Here is a 22,713-nt window from a genome sequence, read left to right as displayed (position 1 = left end):
TGGGCCGCTTTGAGATGTGGCTGAATTTTTTTGTCCTCCAGCGGCCGCCAGGGCCGGATCATCATTGGCGCTTATGGAGCGTCTGCTCCGGCCCCCGTGCCCGCAGGGGGCACCAGTCACATTAGGGACATCCCTGTGTCCTGAAAAATCTTTTCGGGACACAAGGATGCCCCGGTTACCTCTCTGCGGCCCCACATTAACTTTAAAAACGCAGGGGCCTCCGGGAGGTAGCGCACGCAGGGACGTCACTGATGTCCCGTGCGTGCGCCCATAGTAACAGAGCGGAGCAGTGAGGAGGACGAACATGCATGGTAAGTGACCAGCGGCACGTCATCTTCAGTGTTCCGACCACCCCACCTCCGGTCCCGGGACCTACTGCTCTGGCCCATAGGCCACAGCAGTAGATTGTGACCCCGAAGTGGTGGTCGGTATAGTGAAGTGGGGCAGTAAACAGGCATAAAGCCTCCAGCCATACACTGTATATGGCTGAAGGCTGAATGTCTGTGGGGGAACTGTACTGCACCTAATGTGGGGGACTATACTGCTCCTAATGTGGGGGACTATACTGCACCTAATGTGGGGAACTATACTGCACCTATGTGGGGAACTATACTGCACCTAATGTGGGGAACTATACTGCACCTAATGTGGGGAACTATACTGCCAACCTAATGTGGGGAAACTATACTGCACCTAATGTGGGGAACTATACTGTCAACCTAATGTGGGGGAACTGTACTGCACCTAATGTGGGGGAACTGTACTGCACCTAATGTGGGGGAACTATACTGCACCTAATGTGGGGGAACTGTACTAAGCACCTAATGTGGGGGAACTGTATTGCACACCAAATGTGGGGGAACTGTACTAAGCACCTAATGTGGGGGAACTGTATTGCACACCAAATGTGGGGGAACTTTACTGCACATCTAATGTGGGTTAACTGTACTGCACACCAAATGTGGGGGAACTTTACTGCACATCTAATGTGGGGGAACTGTACTGCACCTAATGTAGGGGAACTATACTACACCTAATGTGGGGGAACTGTACTGCACACCTAATGTGGGGGAACTGTAGTGCACACCTAATGTGGGGGAACTGTACTGCACACCTAATGTGCGGGGACTTGTACTGCCAACCTAATGTGCGGGGACTTATACTGCACCTAATCTGGGGGAACTACAACCTAATGTGGGGGAAGCCTTAATCTAGCCCTGGGGGGAACAGGATTGTATTAAGTGGAGGGGGACAGGGGTGGGATACAGCAGTGTATTGGGGGAGGGGGCAGGGGGGATTAGCATTGTATTAGGGGGAGGGGTGGATCAGCATTGTATTTGGGGAGATGGGAGGGGGGATCAGCAGTATATTAGGGTGGATGGGAGGGGGGATCAGCAGTATATTAGGGGGGATGGCAGCAGTGTTTTGGGGGGATGGAAGGGGAGGGCGGTCAGCATTGTATTAGGAGGAGGGGGTGATCAGTATTGTATTAGGGGGATGGGTAAAAAGCATTGTATTAAGGGAATGGGGGAATCAGCATTGTATTAGGGGGAGGGGGGATCAGCATGGGTGTAGAAGAGTGTAAATGGGTGACGGGTGGGCACAGGGGGTGACAGAGGGGTGGACAGGGGTGACAAAGGGACAGAACAGATGGACATAGGTGACAAGGATGTGGCCAGTGAGGTAAAGAATGGGGGGAGGGGGAACATGGGTGACAGCGGGGTGGCCAAGGTGGACATGGATGACAGGAGGGTGTACATGGGAGACAAGGGGGTTAGAGGGGTGGACAGGGGTGACAAGGGGGTAAAAAGAGGGTGGACAGGAGTGACAAAGGGACAGAGGGGACAATAGGGAATGGACATGGGTGACAGAGAGGTAGACGTGGGCATGGGTGACAGAGAGGTAGACGTGGGGGGGGGTTGGGGGTTGTCAGAGGGGTGGACGGATATGGTGAACATAGATAACAGGTGTTGGAAAGGGTTGGCCAAGGTAGACAGGGATGACAAGAGGGTGGACTCGGGAGAAAGGGGGGTGGACATGGGGGGGCGGGGGTTAACAGGGGTGAGGGGTGGACAAGGATGACAAGGGGAATAAAAGAGGAGGGCAGAGGGGTAAAACAATTAATAAAATAATTCAACCGCCCCTTTCAAAATTAAAGGGCATACATTCCTATTACATGATTAACTGTTTTATATATTATAAAAAAAATGTGATAAAATATTTTATAAAAAATATTTAAAATGTACAAAATATTTTAAGTTAGAAAAAATCATTTAGATCCCTATGTATTCCTTTATTTATTTATTTTTTGTTCCCTTTTCTTATGCGGTTTCATAATCCCTGAGATAAGTAGTTCTGGCCCTAGAGTGTTATATATATTAGCGTCTGTAGCATGTATAAGGAGCATGTTATCATACTGGTGTCTTTTTACAGATGACTGATGCCCGGTGAGAAGGTGAACCCTCGTCAGCTGCACGAAAGGAACCACGAGACAGGTAATTAATATTTATTTTAATTACTGATAACAATCAGGCTAGATGTAAAATCTAGACCTGTAGAGATGTCATAGTCTCTCCCTTATACATGAAGATATATATGTTGTTAATAAGTATATCATCTATGAACAGCTTCTTATATAACACAACCTTGTCTCAGGTACAGAGATTAGGAACATTTATGATCCTTAGTCCCTGTTTTTTATTTGTAGGAATCCCCTTTATCAATATAGTTTTTTTTTTATCAGAAAGATTTATTAAGGTTTTTGTTTAGTTTTTGACAAAACATAAAAAACACACATGAACAAATCAAAACAACCCCCCATCCCTTCCCCCCACCCCCAGGAATGACACCTCCCTCCAGGTTCTTATGGCAAATATAAACTAGAGCACCATGTTATAACCCGTGTAGCAGTCACCAAAAAAGAAAAGAAAAGCCTTGGAAGACACATTAGGAGTAGGAGAATATTATACTGGGCTATAAGGGAAGGAAAATAAGAAAAAAAAACATGAAACAAAAGAATCACCACACATTTAGGCCGACACAGAGCAAAGACACGTCAATATATGTAAACCAATAAAGGGAGGACACAAAGACCACATCACCCAAGAAAAGAAGCATATCATCAGCATATAGAGCTATGCGTTTATCTTACCAAATTACCCAGGGCCTCCTCCAACTCTCTCAAAGTATGTTCAGGAAGTCTCTCTGGGTCTGCGACAGGGCTGCCACTGGGATAGAGGAAACAAATTGATACACAGTAACATCATCATAAAACTATTTGGAGGAATACGTCTCCTCATAAGAGGAGACTAACACATCAAGAATTTTAGCATCTTCCTGCACCAGAGACCCAGCACCATTGCAGAGACAAAGAATGGCCATGGACTCCTGCTGCACCCGAATCATACGTGCCAGTAAACGGCCAGTGCTTTCCCCACTTTCAAAATATTGCTGCTGCTGAAAAAACCTTTATTATCCGCCATGTGCAGTAGATGTACATACAGTAGAGTGCTCAAAGACTGCCAGCGAACCTGAACAGCACCAGACAGGCTCCCAAGGAACTCCCTCTCAGCAAAAAGCACCTGCCATTGCAACAACTCCTGTATTCCTTGATTCTTCAATTTACATGTGGTAATGTCTCTAATAAACACACCCGGGACAAAAGCCTTCAGAGAATCCCACACTACCCCCAACAAAGCTGAGCCACAATTAATTTCCAGGAAAGATTCAATATCCGCTACCAGGGTGTGACCTATTGTAGGTACCTGAAGCCAGATTGGAATAAAATGCCACAAGGACCCCCTAACTCTAGGACTAGAACTTAAGTTAAGGTGTACATGAATAGGAGAATGATCCGATAAATGACAGGGGAGATATTCCACCAACGCCACCCATGGGAAGATCAGCTCATTACCCAGCACTAAATCAATACGTGACAGAGTACCATGGGAACTAGAGTCGCAGGAATACTGCCTACCTGCAGGATTGCACCAACTCCATAAGTCAACCCACCCAGCTTCCTCTACAAACCTAGTCAGACCGGTAACAGAAGACTCTATAGGGGCCCCTCTACCCCCAAATTAATCTATGGACGGATTCAAAAGATCATTTAAATCTCCTACCAGAAGAAGGGGCACATCTGTCAGGGAAGAGACAAAGGACACCACCCTCCTTACTACATCACTAGAATATGGGGTAGGGATATATATTGCAGCCAATATAAAAGGCACATGGTAAAATTCGCCATAAAGGCACACAAAGCGACCATCAGGGTCAATCAAACTAGAAAAACACTTAATAATAAAGTGTGCAATAAAACTGTATTGCACACCTAATGTGGGGAACTGTACTACACACCTAATGTGCGGGGACTTGTACTGCCAACCTAATGTGCGGTGACTTATACTGCACCTAATCTGGGGGAACTACAACCTAATGTGGGGGAACTATACTGCACCTAATGTGGGGGAACTGTCGGGGGGGGCCATCATAATGAAGTTCTCCGTCTTCCAGACAGCCTTAATGTGGCCCTGGGGTGGGGGGGGAACAGCATTGTATTAAGTGGAGGGGACAGGGGTGGGATACAGCAGTGTATTTGGGGGGGCTGGGGGGGGGGATCAGCATTGTATAAGGGGGAGGGGTGGATCAGCATTGTAATAGGGGAGATGGGAGGGGGGATCAGCAGTGTATTAAGGGGGATGGGAGGGGGGATCAGCAGTGTATTAGGGGGGGTGGCAGCAGTGTTTTGGGGGGATAGAAGGGGAGGGGGGTCAGCATTGTATTAGGGGGAGGGGGATTAGCATTGTATTAGGGGGAGAGGGGCTCAGCATTGTATTAGGGGGAGAGGGGCTCAGCATTGTATTAGGGGGAGGGTGGATCAGCATTGCATTAGGGGGGATGGGAGGGGGATCAGCAGTGTATTAGGGGGATGGGAGGGGGATCAGCAGTGTATTAGGGGGGATGGGAGAGGAAGGGGTCAGCATTAGGGGGAGGGGAGAGGAACAGCAGTGTATTGGGGATGGGAGAGGAGGGGAATAGCAGTGTATTAGGGGGAGGGGATCAGCAGTATATTAGGGATAGGGGGGTCTGCAGTGTATTTGAATAGTGAGTTAGCATTGTATTAAAACTCAGGAGTGTAGACGAGTGTAGGATCAGGGGTATAGAGGAGTGTACATGGATGATAAAGGGGTGTATGTGGGTGACAGAGGGGTGTTGGGGGTGTAGAGGAGTGTACATGGGTAACATAGGGGCAGGGCCGGACAGGCCTAACGGGATACCGGGAAATTTCCCGATGGGCCGCTTTGAGATGTGGCTGCATTTTTTTGCCCTCCAGCGGCCACCAGGGCCGGATCATCATTGGCGCTTATGGAGCGTCTGTTCCGGCCCCCGTGCCCGCAGAGGGCACCAGTCACATTAGGGACATCCCTGTGTCCTGAAAAATCTTTTCGGGACACAAGGATGCCCCGGTTACCTCTCTGCAGCCCCGCATTAACTTTAAAAACGCAGGGGCCTCGGGGAGGTAGCGCACGCAGGGACGTCACTGATGTCCCGTGCGTGCGCCCATAGTAACAGAGCGGAGCAGTGAGGAGGACGAACGTGCATGGTAAGTGACCAGCGGCACGTCATCTTCAGTGTTCCGACCACCCCACCTCCGGTCCCGGGACCTACTGCTATGGCCCTTAGGCCATAGCAGTAGATTGTGACGCCGGAGTGGTGGTCGGAATACTGAAGTGGGGCAGTAAACAGGCATTCAGCCTCCAGCCATACACTGTATATGGCTGAAGGCTGAATGTCTGTGGGGGAACTGTACTGCACCTAATGTGGGGGACTATACTTCCCTAATGTGGGGGACTATACTGCACCTAATGTGGGGGAACTATACTGCACCTAATGTGGGGAACTATACTGCACCTAATGTGGGGAACTATACTGCCAACCTAATGTGGGGAACTATACTGCACCTAATGTGGGGAACTATACTGTCAACCTAATGTGGGGGAACTGTACTGTACCTAATGTGGGGGAACTGTACTGTACCTAATGTAGGGGAACTGTACTGCACCTAATGTGGAGGAACTGTACTGCACCTAATGTGGGGGAACTAAACTGCACCTAATGTGGGGGAACTGTACTATGCACCTAATGTGGGGGAACTGTACTGCACACCAAACGTGGGGGAACGGTACTAAGCACCTAATGTGGGGAACTGTATTGCACACCAAATGTGGGGGAACTTTACTGCACATCTAATGTGGGCGAACTGTACTGCACCTAATGTGAGGGAACTATACTACACCTAATGTGGGGGAACTGTAGTGCACACCTAATGTGGGGGAACTGTACTGCACACCTAATGTGCGGGGACTTGTACTGCCAACCTTATGTGCGGGGACTTATACTGCACGTAATCTGGGGGAACTACAACCTAATGTGGGGGAACTATACTGCACCTAATGTGGGGGAACTGTCGGGGGGGGGGGGCATCATAATTAAGTACTCCGTCTTCCAGACAGCCTTAATGTGGCCCTGGGGTGGGGGGAACAGCATTATATTAAGTGGAGGGGACAGGGGTGGGATACAGCAGTGTATTTGAGGGAGCCGGGGGGGGGGGGGGAATCAGCATTGTATAAGGGGGAGGGGTGGATCAGCATTGTAATAGGGGAGATGGGAGGGGGGATCAGCAGTGTATTAGGGGGGGTGGGAGGGGGGATCAGCAGTGTATTAGGGGGGATGGCAGCAGTGTTTTGGGGGATAGAAGGGGAGGGGGGTCAGCATTGTATTAGGGGGAGGGGGGATCAGCATTGTATTAGGGGGAGAGGGGCTCAGCATTGTATTAGCGGGAGGGTGGATAAGCATTGCATTAGGGGGGATGGGAGGGGGATCAGCAGTGTATTAGGGGGATGGGAGGGGGATCAGCAGTGTATTAGGGGGGATGGGAGAGGAAGGGGGTCAGCATTAGGAGGAGGGGAGGGGAACAGCAGTGTATTAGGGGGATGGGAGAGGAGGGGAATAGCAGTGTATTAGGGGGAGGGGATCAGCAGTTGGGGGTGTAGAGGAGTGTACATGGGTAACATAGGGGCAGGGCCGGACAGGCCTACCGGGATACCTGGAAATTTCCCGATGGGCCGCTTTGAGATGTGGCTGCATTTTTTTGTCCTCCAGCGGCCGCCAGGGCCGGATCATCATTGGCGCTTATGGAGCGTCTGCTCCGGCCCCCGTGCCCGCAGGGGGCACCAGTCACATTAGGGACATCCCTGTGTCCTGAAAAATCTTTTCGGGACACAAGGATGCCCCGGTTACCTCTCTGCGGCCCCACATTAACTTTAAAAACGCAGGGGCCTCCGGGAGGTAGCGCATGCAGGGACGTCACTGATGTCCCGTGCGTGCGCCCATAGTAACAGAGCGGAGCAGTGAGGAGGACAAACGTGCATGGTAAGTGACCAGCGGCACGTCATCTTCAGTGTTCCGACCACCCCACCTCCGGTCCCGGGACCTACTGCTCTGGCCCATAGGCCATAGCAGTAGATTGTGACCCCGGAGTGGTGGTCGGTATAGTGAAGTGGGGCAGTAAACAGGCATAAAGCCTCCAGCCATACACTGTATATGGCTGAAGGCTGAATGTCTGTGGGGGAACTGTACTGCACCTAATGTGGGGGACTATACTGCTCCTAATGTGGGGGACTATACTGCACCTAATGTGGGGAACTATACTGCACCTATGTGGGGAACTATACTGCACCTAATGTGGGGAACTATACTGCACCTAATGTGGGGAACTATACTGCCAACCTAATGTGGGGAACTATACTGCACCTAATGTGGGGAACTATACTGTCAACCTAATGTGGGGGAACTGTACTGTACCTAATGTGGGGGAACTGTACTGCACCTAATGTGGGGGAACTGTACTGCACCTAATGTGGGGGAACTATACTGCCAACCTAATGTGGGGAACTATACTGCACCTAATGTGGGGAACTATACTGTCAACCTAATGTGGGGGAACTGTACTGTACCTAATGTGGGGGAACTGTACTGCACCTAATGTGGGGGAACTGTACTGCACCTAATGTGGGGGAACTATACTGCACCTAATGTGGGGGAACTGTACTAAGCACCTAATGTGGGGGAACTGTATTGCACACCAAATGTGGGGGAACTGTACTAAGCACCTAATGTGGGGGAACTGTATTGCACACCAAATGTGGGGGAACTTTACTGCACATCTAATGTGGGGGAACTGTACTGCACCTAATGTAGGGGAACTATACTACACCTAATGTGGGGGAACTGTACTGCACACCTAATGTGGGGGAACTGTATTGCACACCAAATGTAGGGGAACTGTACTAAGCACCTAATGTGGGGGAACTGTATTGCACACCAAATGTGGGGGAACTTTACTGCACCTAATGTAGGGGAACTATACTACACCTAATGTGGGGGAACTGTACTGCACACCTAATGTGGGGGAACTGTAGTGCACACCTAATGTGAGGGAACTGTACTGCACACCTAATGTGCGGGGACTTGTACTGCCAACCTAATGTGCGGGGACTTATACTGCACCTAATCTGGGGGAACTACAACCTAATGTGGGGGAAGCCTTAATCTAGCCCTGGGGGGAACAGGATTGTATTAAGTGGAGGGGGACAGGGGTGGGATACAGCAGTGTATTGGGGGAGGGGGCAGGGGGGATTAGCATTGTATTAGGGGGAGGGGTGGATCAGCATTGTATTTGGGGAGATGGGAGGGGGGATCAGCAGTATATTAGGGTGGATGGGAGGGGGGATCAGCAGTATATTAGGGGGGATGGCAGCAGTGTTTTGGGGGGATGGAAGGGGAGGGCGGTCAGCATTGTATTAGGAGGAGGGGGTGATCAGTATTGTATTAGGGGGATGGGTAAAAAGCATTGTATTAAGGGAATGGGGGAATCAGCATTGTATTAGGGGGAGGGGGGATCAGCATGGGTGTAGAAGAGTGTAAATGGGTGACGGGTGGGCACAGGGGGTGACAGAGGGGTGGACAGGGGTGACAAAGGGACAGAACAGATGGACATAGGTGACAAGGATGTGGCCAGTGGGGTAAAGAATGGGGGGAGGGGGAACATGGGTGACAGCGGGGTGGCCAAGGTGGACATGGATGACAGGAGGGTGTACATGGGAGACAAGGGGGTTAGAGGGGTGGACAGGGGTGACAAGGGGGTAAAAGAGGGTGGACAGGAGTGACAAAGGGACAGAGGGGACAATAGGGAATGGACATGGGTGACAGAGAGGTAGACGTGGGCATGGGTGACAGAGAGGTAGACGTGGGGGGGGGTTGGGGGTTGTCAGAGGGGTGGACGGATATGGTGAACATAGATAACAGGTGTTGGAAAGGGTTGGCCAAGGTAGACAGGGATGACAAGAGGGTGGACTCGGGAGAAAGGGGGGTGGACATGGGGGGGCGGGGGTTAACAGGGGTGAGGGGTGGACAAGGATGACAAGGGGAATAAAAGAGGAGGGCAGAGGGGTAAAACAATTAATAAAATAATTCAACCGCCCCTTTCAAAATTAAAGGGCATACATTCCTATTACATGATTAACTGTTTTATATATTATAAAAAAAATGTGATAAAATATTTTATAAAAAATATTTAAAATGTACAAAATATTTTAAGTTAGAAAAAATCATTTAGATCCCTATGTATTCCTTTATTTATTTATTTTTTGTTCCCTTTTCTTATGCGGTTTCATAATCCCTGAGATAAGTAGTTCTGGCCCTAGAGTGTTATATATATTAGCGTCTGTAGCATGTATAAGGAGCATGTTATCATACTGGTGTCTTTTTACAGATGACTGATGCCCGGTGAGAAGGTGAACCCTCGTCAGCTGCACGAAAGGAACCACGAGACAGGTAATTAATATTTATATTAATTACTGATAACAATCAGGCTAGATGTAAAATCTAGACCTGTAGAGATGTCATAGTCTCTCCCTTATACATGAAGATATATGTGTTGTTAATAAGTATATCATCTATGAACAGCTTCTTATATAACACAACCTTGTCTCAGGTACAGAGATTAGGAACATTTATGATCCTTAGTCCCTGTTTTTTATTTGTAGGAATCCCCTTTATCAATATAGTTTTTTTTTTATCAGAAAGATTTATTAAGGTTTTTGTTTAGTTTTTGACAAAACATAAAAAACACACATGAACAAATCAAAACAACCCCCCATCCCTTCCCCCCACCCCCAGGAATGACACCTCCCTCCAGGTTCTTATGGCAAATATAAACTAGAGCACCATGTTATAACCCGTGTAGCAGTCACCAAAAAAGAAAAGAAAAGCCTTGGAAGACACATTAGGAGTAGGAGAATATTATACTGGGCTATAAGGGAAGGAAAATAAGAAAAAAAAAACATGAAACAAAAGAATCACCACACATTTAGGCCGACACAGAGCAAAGACACATCAATATATGTAAACCAATAAAGGGAGGACACAAAGACCACATCACCCAAGAAAAGAAGCATATCATCAGCATATAGAGCTATGCGTTTATCTTACCAAATTACCCAGGGCCTCCTCCAACTCTCTCAAAGTATGTTCAGGAAGTCTCTCTGGGTCTGCGACAGGGCTGCCACTGGGATAGAGGAAACAAATTGATACACAGTAACATCATCATAAAACTATTTGGAGGAATACGTCTCTGCATAAGAGGAGACTAACACATCAAGAATTTTAGCATCTTCCTGCACCAGAGACCCAGCACCATTGCAGAGACAAAGAATGGCCATGAACTCCTGCTGCACCCGAATCATACGTGCCAGTAAACGGCCAGTGCTTTCCCCACTTTCAAAATATTGCTGCTGCTGAAAAAACCTTTATTATCCGCCATGTGCAGTAGATGTACATACAGTAGAGTGCTCAAAGACTGCCAGCGAACCTGAACAGCACCAGACAGGCTCCCAAGGAACTCCCTCTCAGCAAAAAGCACCTGCCATTGCAACAACTCCTGTATTCCTTGATTCTTCAATTTACATGTGGTAATGTCTCTAATAAACACACCCGGGACAAAAGCCTTCAGAGAATCCCACACTACCCCCAACAAAGCTGAGCCACAATTAATTTCCAGGAAAGATTCAATATCCGCTACCAGGGTGTGACCTATTGTAGGTACCTGAAGCCAGATTGGAATAAAATGCCACAAGGACCCCCTAACTCTAGGACTAGAACTTAAGTTAAGGTGTACATGAATAGGAGAATGATCCGATAAATGACAGGGGAGATATTCCACCAACGCCACCCATGGGAAGATCAGCTCATTACCCAGCACTAAATCAATACGTGACAGAGTACCATGGGAACTAGAGTCGCAGGAATACTGCCTACCTGCAGGATTGCACCAACTCCATAAGTCAACCCACCCAGCTTCCTCTACAAACCTAGTCAGACCGGTAACAGAAGACTCTATAGGGGCCCCTCTACCCCCAAATTAATCTATGGACGGATTCAAAAGATCATTTAAATCTCCTACCAGAAGAAGGGGCACATCTGGCAGGGAAGAGACAAAGGACACCACCCTCCTTACTACATCACTAGAATATGGGGTAGGGATATATATTGCAGCCAATATAAAAGGCACATGGTAAAATTCGCCATAAAGGCACACAAAGCGACCATCAGGGTCAATCAAACTAGAAAAACACTTAATAATAAAGTGTGCAATAAAACTGTATTGCACACCTAATGTGGGGAACTGTACTACACACCTAATGTGCGGGGTCTTGTACTGCCAACCTAATGTGCGGTGATTTATACTGCACCTAATCTGGGGGAACTACAACCTAATGTGGGGGAACTATGCTGCACCTAATGTGGGGGAACTGTCGGGGGGGGCATCATAATGAAGTTCTCCGTCTTCCAGACAGCCTTAATGTGGCCCTGGGGTGGGGGGGAACAGCATTGTATTAAGTGGAGGGGACAGGGGTGGGATACAGCAGTGTATTTGGGGGGGCTGGGGGGGGATCAGCATTGTATAAGGGGGAGGGGTGGATCAGCATTGTAATAGGGGAGATGGGAGGGGGGATCAGCAGTGTATTAAGGGGGATGGGAGGGGGGATCAGCAGTGTATTAGGGGGGGGTGGCAGCAGTGTTTTGGGGGGATAGAAGGGGAGGGGGGTCAGCATTGTATTAGGGGGAGGGGGATTAGCATTGTATTAGGGGGAGAGGGGCTCAGCATTGTATTAGGGGGAGAGGGGCTCAGCATTGTATTAGGGGGAGGGTGGATCAGCATTGCATTAGGGGGGATGGGAGGGGGATCAGCAGTGTATTAGGGGGATGGGAGGGGGATCAGCAGTGTATTAGGGGGGATGGGAGAGGAAGGGGGTCAGCATTAGGGGGAGGGGAGAGGAACAGCAGTGTATTGGGGATGGGAGAGGAGGGGAATAGCAGTGTATTAGGGGGAGGGGATCAGCAGTATATTAGGGATAGGGGGGTCTGCAGTGTATTTGATTAGGGAGTTAGCATTGTATTAAAACTCAGGAGTGTAGACGAGTGTAGGATCAGGGGTATAGAGGAGTGTACATGGATGATAAAGGGGTGTATGTGGGTGACAGAGGGGTGTTGGGGGTGTAGAGGAGTGTACATGGGTAACATAGGGGCAGGGCCGGACAGGCCTAACGGGATACCGGGAAATTTCCCGATGGGCCGCTTTGAGATGTGGCTGCATTTTTTTGCCCTCCAGCGGCCACCAGGGCCGGATCATCATTGGCGCTTATGGAGCGTCTGCTCTGGCCCCCGTGCCCGCAGAGGGCACCAGTCACATTAGGGACATCCCTGTGTCCTGAAAAATCTTTTCGGAACACAAGGATGCCCCGGTTACCTCTCTGCAGCCCCGCATTAACTTTAAAAACGCAGGGGCCTCGGGGAGGTAGCGCACGCAGGGACGTCACTGATGTCCCGTGCGTGCGCCCATAGTAACAGAGCGGAGCAGTGAGGAGGATGAACGTGCATGGTAAGTGACCAGCGGCACGTCATCTTCAGTGTTCCGACCACCCCACCTCCGGTCCCGGGACCTACTGCTATGGCCCTTAGGCCATAGCAGTAGATTGTGACGCCGGAGTGGTTGTCGGAATACTGAAGTGGGGCAGTAAACAGGCATTCAGCCTCCAGCCATACACTGTATATGGCTGAAGGCTGAATGTCTGTGGGGGAACTGTACTGCACCTAATGTGGGGGACTATACTTCCCTAATGTGGGGGACTATACTGCACCTAATGTGGGGGAACTATACTGCACCTAATGTGGGGAACTATACTGCACCTAATGTGGGGAACTATACTGCCAACCTAATGTGGGGAACTATACTGCACCTAATGTGGGGAACTATACTGTCAACCTAATGTGGGGGAACTGTACTGTACCTAATGTGGGGGAACTGTACTGCACCTAATGTGGAGGAACTGTACTGCACCTAATGTGGGGGAACTAAACTGCACCTAATGTGGGGGAACTGTACTAAGCACCTAATGTGGGGGAACTGTACTGCACACCAAATGTGGGGGAACTGTACTAAGCACCTAATGTGAGGAACTGTATTGCACACCAAATGTGGGGGAACTTTACTGCACATCTAATGTGGGGGAACTGTACTGCACCTAATGTGAGGGAACTATACTACACCTAATGTGGGGGAACTGTAGTGCACACCTAACGTGGGGGAACTGTACTACACACCTAATGTGCGGGGACACTTACTGCCAACCTTATGTGCGGGGACTTATACTGCACGTAAGCTGGGGGAACTACAACCTAATGTGGGGGAACTATACTGCACCTAATGTGGGGGAACTGTCCGGGGGGGGGGGGCATCATAATTAAGTACTCCGTCTTCCAGACAGCCTTAATGTGGCCCTGGGGTGGGGGGAACAGCATTGTATTAAGTGGAGGGGACAGGGGTGGGATACAGCAGTGTATTTGAGGGAGCCGGGGGGGGGATCAGCATTGTATAAGGGGGAGGGGTGGATCAGCATTGTAATAGGGGAGATGGGAGGGGGGATCAGCAGTGTATTAGGGGGGGTGGGAGGGGGGATCAGCAGTGTATTAGGGGGGATGGCAGCAGTGTTTTGGGGGGATAGAAGGGGAGGGGGGGTCAGCATTGTATTAGGGGGAGGGGGGATCAGCATTGTATTAGGGGGAGAGGGGCTCAGCATTGTATTAGCGGGAGGGTGGATAAGCATTGCATTAGGGGGGATGGGAGGGGGATCAGCAGTGTATTAGGGGGATGGGAGGGGGATCAGCAGTGTATTAGGGGGGATGGGAGAGGAAGGGGGTCAGCATTAGGAGGAGGGGAGGGGAACAGCAGTGTATTAGAGGGGATGGGAGAGGAGGGGAATAGCAGTGTATTAGGGGGAGGGGATCAGCAGTTGGGGGTGTAGAGGAGTGTACATGGGTAACATAGGGGCAGGGCCGGACAGGCCTACCGGGATACCTGGAAATTTCCCGATGGGCCGCTTTGAGATGTGGCTGCATTTTTTTGTCCTCCAGCGGCCGCCAGGGCCGGATCATCATTGGCGCTTATGGAGCGTCTGCTCCGGCCCCCGTGCCCGCAGGGGCACCAGTCACATTAGGGACATCCCTGTGTCCTGAAAAATCTTTTCGGGACACAAGGATGCCCCGGTTACCTCTCTGCGGCCCCACATTAACTTTAAAAACGCAGGGGCCTCCGGGAGGTAGCGCACGCAGGGACGTCACTGATGTCCCGTGCGTGCGCCCATAGTAACAGAGCGGAGCAGTGAGGAGGACGAACGTGCATGGTAAGTGACCAGCGGCACGTCATCTTCAGTGTTCCGACCACCCCACCTCCGGTCCCGGGACCTACTGCTCTGGCCCATAGGCCATAGCAGTAGATTGTGACCCCGGAGTGGTGGTCGGTATAGTGAAGTGGGGCAGTAAACAGGCATAAAGCCTCCAGCCATACACTGTATATGGCTGAAGGCTGAATGTCTGTGGGGGAACTGTACTGCACCTAATGTGGGGGACTATACTGCTCCTAATGTGGGGGACTATACTGCACCTAATGTGGGGAACTATACTGCACCTATGTGGGGAACTATACTGCACCTAATGTGGGGAACTATACTGCACCTAATGTGGGGAACTATACTGCCAACCTAATGTGGGGAACTATACTGCACCTAATGTGGGGAACTATACTGTCAACCTAATGTGGGGGAACTGTACTGTACCTAATGTGGGGGAACTGTACTGCACCTAATGTGGGGGAACTGTACTGCACCTAATGTGGGGGAACTATACTGCCAACCTAATGTGGGGAACTATACTGCACCTAATGTGGGGAACTATACTGTCAACCTAATGTGGGGGAACTGTACTGTACCTAATGTGGGGGAACTGTACTGCACCTAATGTGGGGGAACTGTACTGCACCTAATGTGGGGGAACTATACTGCACCTAATGTGGGGGAACTGTACTAAGCACCTAATGTGGGGGAACTGTATTGCACACCAAATGTGGGGGAACTGTACTAAGCACCTAATGTGGGGGAACTGTATTGCACACCAAATGTGGGGGAACTTTACTGCACATCTAATGTGGGGGAACTGTACTGCACCTAATGTAGGGGAACTATACTACACCTAATGTGGGGGAACTGTACTGCACACCTAATGTGGGGGAACTGTATTGCACACCAAATGTAGGGGAACTGTACTAAGCACCTAATGTGGGGGAACTGTATTGCACACCAAATGTGGGGGAACTTTACTGCACCTAATGTAGGGGAACTATACTACACCTAATGTGGGGGAACTGTACTGCACACCTAATGTGGGGGAACTGTAGTGCACACCTAATGTGAGGGAACTGTACTGCACACCTAATGTGCGGGGACTTGTACTGCCAACCTAATGTGCGGGGACTTATACTGCACCTAATCTGGGGGAACTACAACCTAATGTGGGGGAAGCCTTAATCTAGCCCTGGGGGGAACAGGATTGTATTAAGTGGAGGGGGACAGGGGTGGGATACAGCAGTGTATTGGGGGAGGGGGCAGGGGGGATTAGCATTGTATTAGGGGGAGGGGTGGATCAGCATTGTATTTGGGGAGATGGGAGGGGGGATCAGCAGTATATTAGGGTGGATGGGAGGGGGGATCAGCAGTATATTAGGGGGGATGGCAGCAGTGTTTTGGGGGGATGGAAGGGGAGGGCGGTCAGCATTGTATTAGGAGGAGGGGGTGATCAGTATTGTATTAGGGGGATGGGTAAAAAGCATTGTATTAAGGGAATGGGGGAATCAGCATTGTATTAGGGGGAGGGGGGATCAGCATGGGTGTAGAAGAGTGTAAATGGGTGACGGGTGGGCACAGGGGGTGACAGAGGGGTGGACAGGGGTGACAAAGGGACAGAACAGATGGACATAGGTGACAAGGATGTGGCCAGTGGGGTAAAGAATGGGGGGAGGGGGAACATGGGTGACAGCGGGGTGGCCAAGGTGGACATGGATGACAGGAGGGTGTACATGGGAGACAAGGGGGTTAGAGGGGTGGACAGGGGTGACAAGGGGGTAAAAGAGGGTGGACAGGAGTGACAAAGGGACAGAGGGGACAATAGGGAATGGACATGGGTGAGAGAGAGGTAGACGTGGGCATGGGTGACAGAGAGGTAGACGTGGGGGGGGGGGTTGGGGGTTGTCAGAGGGGTGGACGGATATGGTGAACATAGATAACAGGTGTTGGAAAGGGTTGGCCAAGGTAGACAGGGATGACAAGAGGGTGGACTCGGGAGAAAGGGGGGTGGACATGGGGGGGCGGGGGTTAACAGGGGTGAGGGGTGGACAAGGATGACAAGGGGAATAAAAGAGGAGGGCAGAGGGGTAAAACAATTAATAAAATAATTCAACCGCCCCTTTCAAAATTAAAGGGCATACATTCCTATTACATGATTAACTGTTTTATATATTATAAAAAAAATGTGATAAAATATTTTATAAAAAATATTTAAAATGTACAAAATATTTTAAGTTAGAAAAAATCATTTAGATCCCTATGTATTCCTTTATTTATTTATTTTTTGTTCCCTTTTCTTATGCGGTTTCATAATCCCTGAGATAAGTAGTTCTGGCCCTAGAGTGTTATATATATTAGCGTCTGTAGCATGTATAAGGAGCATGTTATCATACTGGTGTCTTTTTACAGATGACTGATGCCCGGTGAGAAGGTGAACCCTCGTCAGCTGCACGAAAGGAACCACGAGACAGGTAATTAATATTTATATTAATTACTGATAACAATCAGGCTAGATGTAAAATCTAGACCTGTAGAGATGTCATAGTCTCTCCCTTATACATGAAGATATATGTGTTGTTAATAAGTATATCATCTATGAACAGCTTCTTATATAACACAACCTTGTCTCAGGTACAGAGATTAGGAACATTTATGATCCTTAGTCCCTGTTTTTTATTTGTAGGAATCCCCTTTATCAATATAGTTTTTTTTTTATCAGAAAGATTTATTAAGGTTTTTGTTTAGTTTTTGACAAAACATAAAAAACACACATGAACAAATCAAAACAACCCCCCATCCCTTCCCCCCACCCCCAGGAATGACACCTCCCTCCAGGTTCTTATGGCAAATATAAACTAGAGCACCATGTTATAACCCGTGTAGCAGTCACCAAAAAAGAAAAGAAAAGCCTTGGAAGACACATTAGGAGTAGGAGAATATTATACTGGGCTATAAGGGAAGGAAAATAAGAAAAAAAAACATGAAACAAAAGAATCACCACACATTTAGGCCGACACAGAGCAAAGACACATCAATATATGTAAACCAATAAAGGGAGGACACAAAGACCACATCACCCAAGAAAAGAAGCATATCATCAGCATATAGAGCTATGCGTTTATCTTACCAAATTACCCAGGGCATCCTCCAACTCTCTCAAAGTATGTTCAGGAAGTCTCTCTGGGTCTGCGACAGGGCTGCCACTGGGATAGAGGAAACAAATTGATACACAGTAACATCATCATAAAACTATTTGGAGGAATACGTCTCCTCATAAGAGGAGACTAACACATCAAGAATTTTAGCATCTTCCTGCACCAGAGACCCAGCACCATTGCAGAGACAAAGAATGGCCATGGACTCCTGCTGCACCCGAATCATACGTGCCAGTAAACGGCCAGTGCTTTCCCCACTTTCAAAATATTGCTGCTGCTGAAAAAACCTTTATTATCCGCCATGTGCAGTAGATGTACATACAGTAGAGTGCTCAAAGACTGCCAGCGAACCTGAACAGCACCAGACAGGCTCCCAAGGAACTCCCTCTCAGCAAAAAGCACCTGCCATTGCAACAACTCCTGTATTCCTTGATTCTTCAATTTACATGTGGTAATGTCTCTAATAAACACACCCGGGACAAAAGCCTTCAGAGAATCCCACACTACCCCCAACAAAGCTGAGCCACAATTAATTTCCAGGAAAGATTCAATATCCGCTACCAGGGTGTGACCTATTGTAGGTACCTGAAGCCAGATTGGAATAAAATGCCACAAGGACCCCCTAACTCTAGGACTAGAACTTAAGTTAAGGTGTACATGAATAGGAGAATGATCCGATAAATGACAGGGGAGATATTCCACCAACGCCACCCATGGGAAGATCAGCTCATTACCCAGCACTAAATCAATACGTGACAGAGTACCATGGGAACTAGAGTCGCAGGAATACTGCCTACCTGCAGGATTGCACCAACTCCATAAGTCAACCCACCCAGCTTCCTCTACAAACCTAGTCAGACCGGTAACAGAAGACTCTATAGGGGCCCCTCTACCCCCAAATTAATCTATGGACGGATTCAAAAGATAATTTAAATCTCCTACCAGAAGAAGGGGCACATCTGTCAGGGAAGAGACAAAGGACACCACCCTCCTTAATACATCACTAGAATATGGGGGAGGGATATATATATTGCAGCCAATATAAAAGGCACATGGTAAAATTCGCCATAAAGGCACACAAAGCGACCATCAGGGTCAATCAAACTAGAAAAACACTTAATAATAAAGTGTGCAATAAAACTGTATTGCACACCTAATGTGGGAAACTGTACTACACACCTAATGTGCGGGGACTTGTACTGCCAACCTAATGTGCGGTGACTTATACTGCACCTAATCTGGGGGAACTACAACCTAATGTGGGGGAACTATACTGCACCTAATGTGGGGGAACTGTCGGGGGGGGGGGGGGGGCATCATAATGAAGTTCTCTGTCTTCCAGACAGCCTTAATGTGGCCCTGGGGTGGGGGGGAACAGCATTGTATTAAGTGGAGGGGACAGGGGTGGGATACAGCAGTGTATTTGGGGGGGCCAGGGGGGGATCAGCATTGTATAAGGGGGAGGGGTGGATCAGCATTGTAATAGGGGAGATGGGAGGGGGGATCAGCAGTGTATTAAGGGGGATGGGAGGGGGGATCAGCAGTGTATTAGGGGGGTGGCAGCAGTGTTTTGGGGGGATAGAAGGGGAGGGGGTCAGCATTGTATTAGGGTGAGGGGGGTTAGCATTGTATTAGGGGGAGAGGGGCTCAGCATTGTATTAGGGAGAGAGGGGCTCAGCATTGTATTAGGGGGAGGGTGGATCAGCATTGCATTAGGGGGGATGGGAGGGGGATCAGCAGTGTATTAGGGGGATGGGAGGGGGATCAGCAGTGTATTAGGGGGGATGGGAGAGGAAGGGGGTCAGCATTAGGGGGAGGGGAGAGGAACAGCAGTGTATTGGGGATGGGAGAGGAGGGGAATAGCAGTGTATTAGGGGGAAGGGATCAGCAGTATATTAGGGATAGGGGGGTGTGCAGTGTATTTGATTAGGGAGTTAGCATTGTATTAGAGCTCAGGAGTGTAGACGAGTGTAGGATCAGGGGTATAGAGGAGTGTACATGGGTGATAAAGGGGTGTATGTGGGTGACAGAGGGGTGTTGGGGGTGTAGAGGAGTGTACATGGGTAACATAGGGGCAGGGCCGGACTGGCCTACCGGGATACCGGGAAATTTCCCGATGGGCCGCTTTGAGATGTGGCTGCATTTTTTTGACCTCCAGCGGCCACCAGGGCCGGATCATCATTGGCGCTTATGGAGCGTCTGCTCCGGCCCCCGTGCTCGCAGAGGGCACCAGTCACATTAGGGACATCCCTGTGTCCTGAAAAATCTTTTCGGGACACAAGGATGCCCCGGTTACCTCTCTGCAGCCCCGCATTAACTTTAAAAACGCAGGGGCCTCCGGGAGGTAGCGCACGCAGGGACGTCACTGATGTCCCGTGCGTGCGCCCATAGTAACAGAGCGGAGCAGTGAGGAGGACGAACGCGCATGGTAAGTGACCAGCGTCACGTCATCTTCAGTGTTCCGACCACCCCACCTCCGGTCCCGGGACCTACTGCTATGGCCCTTAGGCCATAGCAGTAGATTGTGACCCCGGAGTGGTGGTCGGAATATTGAAGTGGGGCAGTAAACAGGCATTCAGCCTCCAGCCATACACTGTATATGGCTGAAGGCTGAATGTCTGTGGGGGAACTGTACTGCACCTAATGTGGGGAACTATACTTCCCTAATGTGGGGGACTATACTGCACCTAATGTGGGGGAACTATACTGCACCTAATGTGGGGAACTATACTGCACCTAATGTGGGGAACTATACTGCACCTAATGTGGGGAACTATACTGTCAACCTAATGTGGGGGAACTGTACTGTACCTAATGTGGGGGAACTGTACTGCACCTAATGTGGAGGAACTGTACTGCACCTAATGTGGGGGAACTAAACTGCACCTAATGTGGGGGAACTGTACTAAGCACCTAATGTGGGGGAACTGTACTGCACACCAAATGTGGGGGAACTGTACTAAGCACCTAATGTGGGGAACTGTATTGCACACCAAATGTGGGGGAACTTTACTGCACATCTAATGTGGGGGAACTGTACTGCACCTAATGTGAGGGAACTATACTACACCTAATGTGGGGGAACTGTAGTGCACACCTAATGTGGGGGAACTGTACTGCACACCTAATGTGCGGGGACTTGTACTGCCAACCTTATGTGCGGGGACTTATACTGCACGTAATCTGGGGGAACTACAACCTAATGTGGGGGAACTATACTGCACCTAATGTGGGGGAACTGTTGGCGGGGGGGCATCATAATTAAGTACTCCGTCTTCCAGACAGCCTTAATGTGGCCCTGGGGTGGGGGGAACAGCATTGTATTAAGTGGAGGGGACAGGGGTGGGATACAGCAGTGTATTTGAGGGAGCCGGTGGGGGGGGGGGATCAGCATTGTATAAGGGGGAGGGATGGATCAGCATTGTAATAGGGGAGATGGGAGGGGGGATCAGCAGTGTATTAGGGGGGGTGGGAGGGGGGATCAGCAGTGTATTAGGGGAGATGGCAGCAGTGTTTTGGGGGGATAGAAGGGGAGGGGGGTCAGCATTGTATTAGGGGGAGGGGGGATCAGCATTGTATTAGGGGGAGAGGGGCTCAGCATTGTATTAGCGGGAGGGTGGATAAGCATTGCATTAGGGGGGATGGGAGGGGGATCAGCAGTGTATTAGGGGATGGGAGGGGGATCAGCAGTGTATTAGGGGGGATGGGAGAGGAAGGGGGTCAGCATTAGGAGGAGGGGAGGGGAACAGCAGTGTATTAGGGGGGATGGGAGAGGAGGGGAATAGCAGTGTATTAGGGGGAGGGGATTTAGCAGTATATTAGGGGGAGGGGGGTCTGCAGTGTATTTGATTAGGGAGTTAGCATTGTATTAGAGCTCAGGAGTGTAGACGAGTGTAGGATCAGGGGTATAGAGGAGTGTACATGGGTGATAAAGGGGTGTATGTGGGTGACAGAGGGGTGTTGGGGGTGTAGAGGAGTGTACATGGGTAACATAGGGGCAGGGCCGGACAGGCCTACCGGGATACCGGGAAATTTCCCGATGGGCCGCTTTGAGATGTGGCTGCATTTTTTTGCCCTCCAGCGGCCGCCAGGGCCGGATCATCATTGGCGCTTATGGAGCTTCTGCTCCGGCCCCCGTGCCCGCAGGGGGCACCAGTCACATTAGGGACATCCCTGTGTCCTGAAAAATCTTTTCGGGACACAAGGATGCCCCGGTTACCTCTCTGCAGCCCCGCATTAACTTTAAAAACGCAGGGGCCTCCGGGAGGTAGCGCACGCAGGGACGTCACTGATGTCCCGTGCGTGCGCCCATAGTAACAGAGCGGAGCAGTGAGGAGGACGAACGCGCATGGTAAGTGACCAGCGGCACGTCATCTTCAGTGTTCCGACCACCCCACCTCCGGTCCCGGGACCTACTGCTCTGGCCCATAGGCCATAGCAGTAGATTGTGACCCCGGAGTGGTGGTCGGTATAGTGAAGTGGGGCAGTAAACAGGCATAAAGCCTCCAGCCATACACTGTATATGGCTGAAGGCTGAATGTCTGTGGGGGAACTGTACTGCACCTAATGTGGGGGACTATACTGCTCCTAATGTGGGGGACTATACTGCACCTAATGTGGGGAACTATACTGCACCTATGTGGGGAACTATACTGCACCTAATGTGGGGAACTATACTGCACCTAATGTGGGGAACTATGCTGCCAACCTAATGTGGGGAACTATACTGCACCTAATGTGGGGAACTATACTGTCAACCTAAT

General features: G+C 49.7%; 1 protein-coding gene across 9 annotated transcripts in view; it reads left to right on the top strand.

Moving 5' to 3' along the window:
- Nucleotides 1-22,713, top strand: part of LOC130282117 (neutral ceramidase-like) — a 348,583-nt gene that overhangs the window by 136,925 nt on the left and 188,945 nt on the right. For 2 of the 9 annotated variants that reach the window (XM_056530028.1, XM_056530026.1), the window contains exon 1: nt 17,205-17,266. The exons of 6 other annotated variants lie outside the window; for them this stretch is intronic. The gene's annotated coding sequence lies outside the window, so the exon portion shown is untranslated. Of the gene's footprint in view, nt 1-17,204; nt 17,267-22,713 lie in introns of those variants that run through there. One more of the 9 variants, XM_056530029.1, reaches the window with a different exon arrangement.

Source organism: Hyla sarda, chromosome 7, assembly GCF_029499605.1.
Source record: "Hyla sarda isolate aHylSar1 chromosome 7, aHylSar1.hap1, whole genome shotgun sequence".
NCBI lineage: Eukaryota > Metazoa > Chordata > Amphibia > Anura > Hylidae > Hyla > Hyla sarda.
Note: the sequence above shows the minus strand (reverse complement) of the source record. Positions and strands in the feature narration are given on the sequence as shown.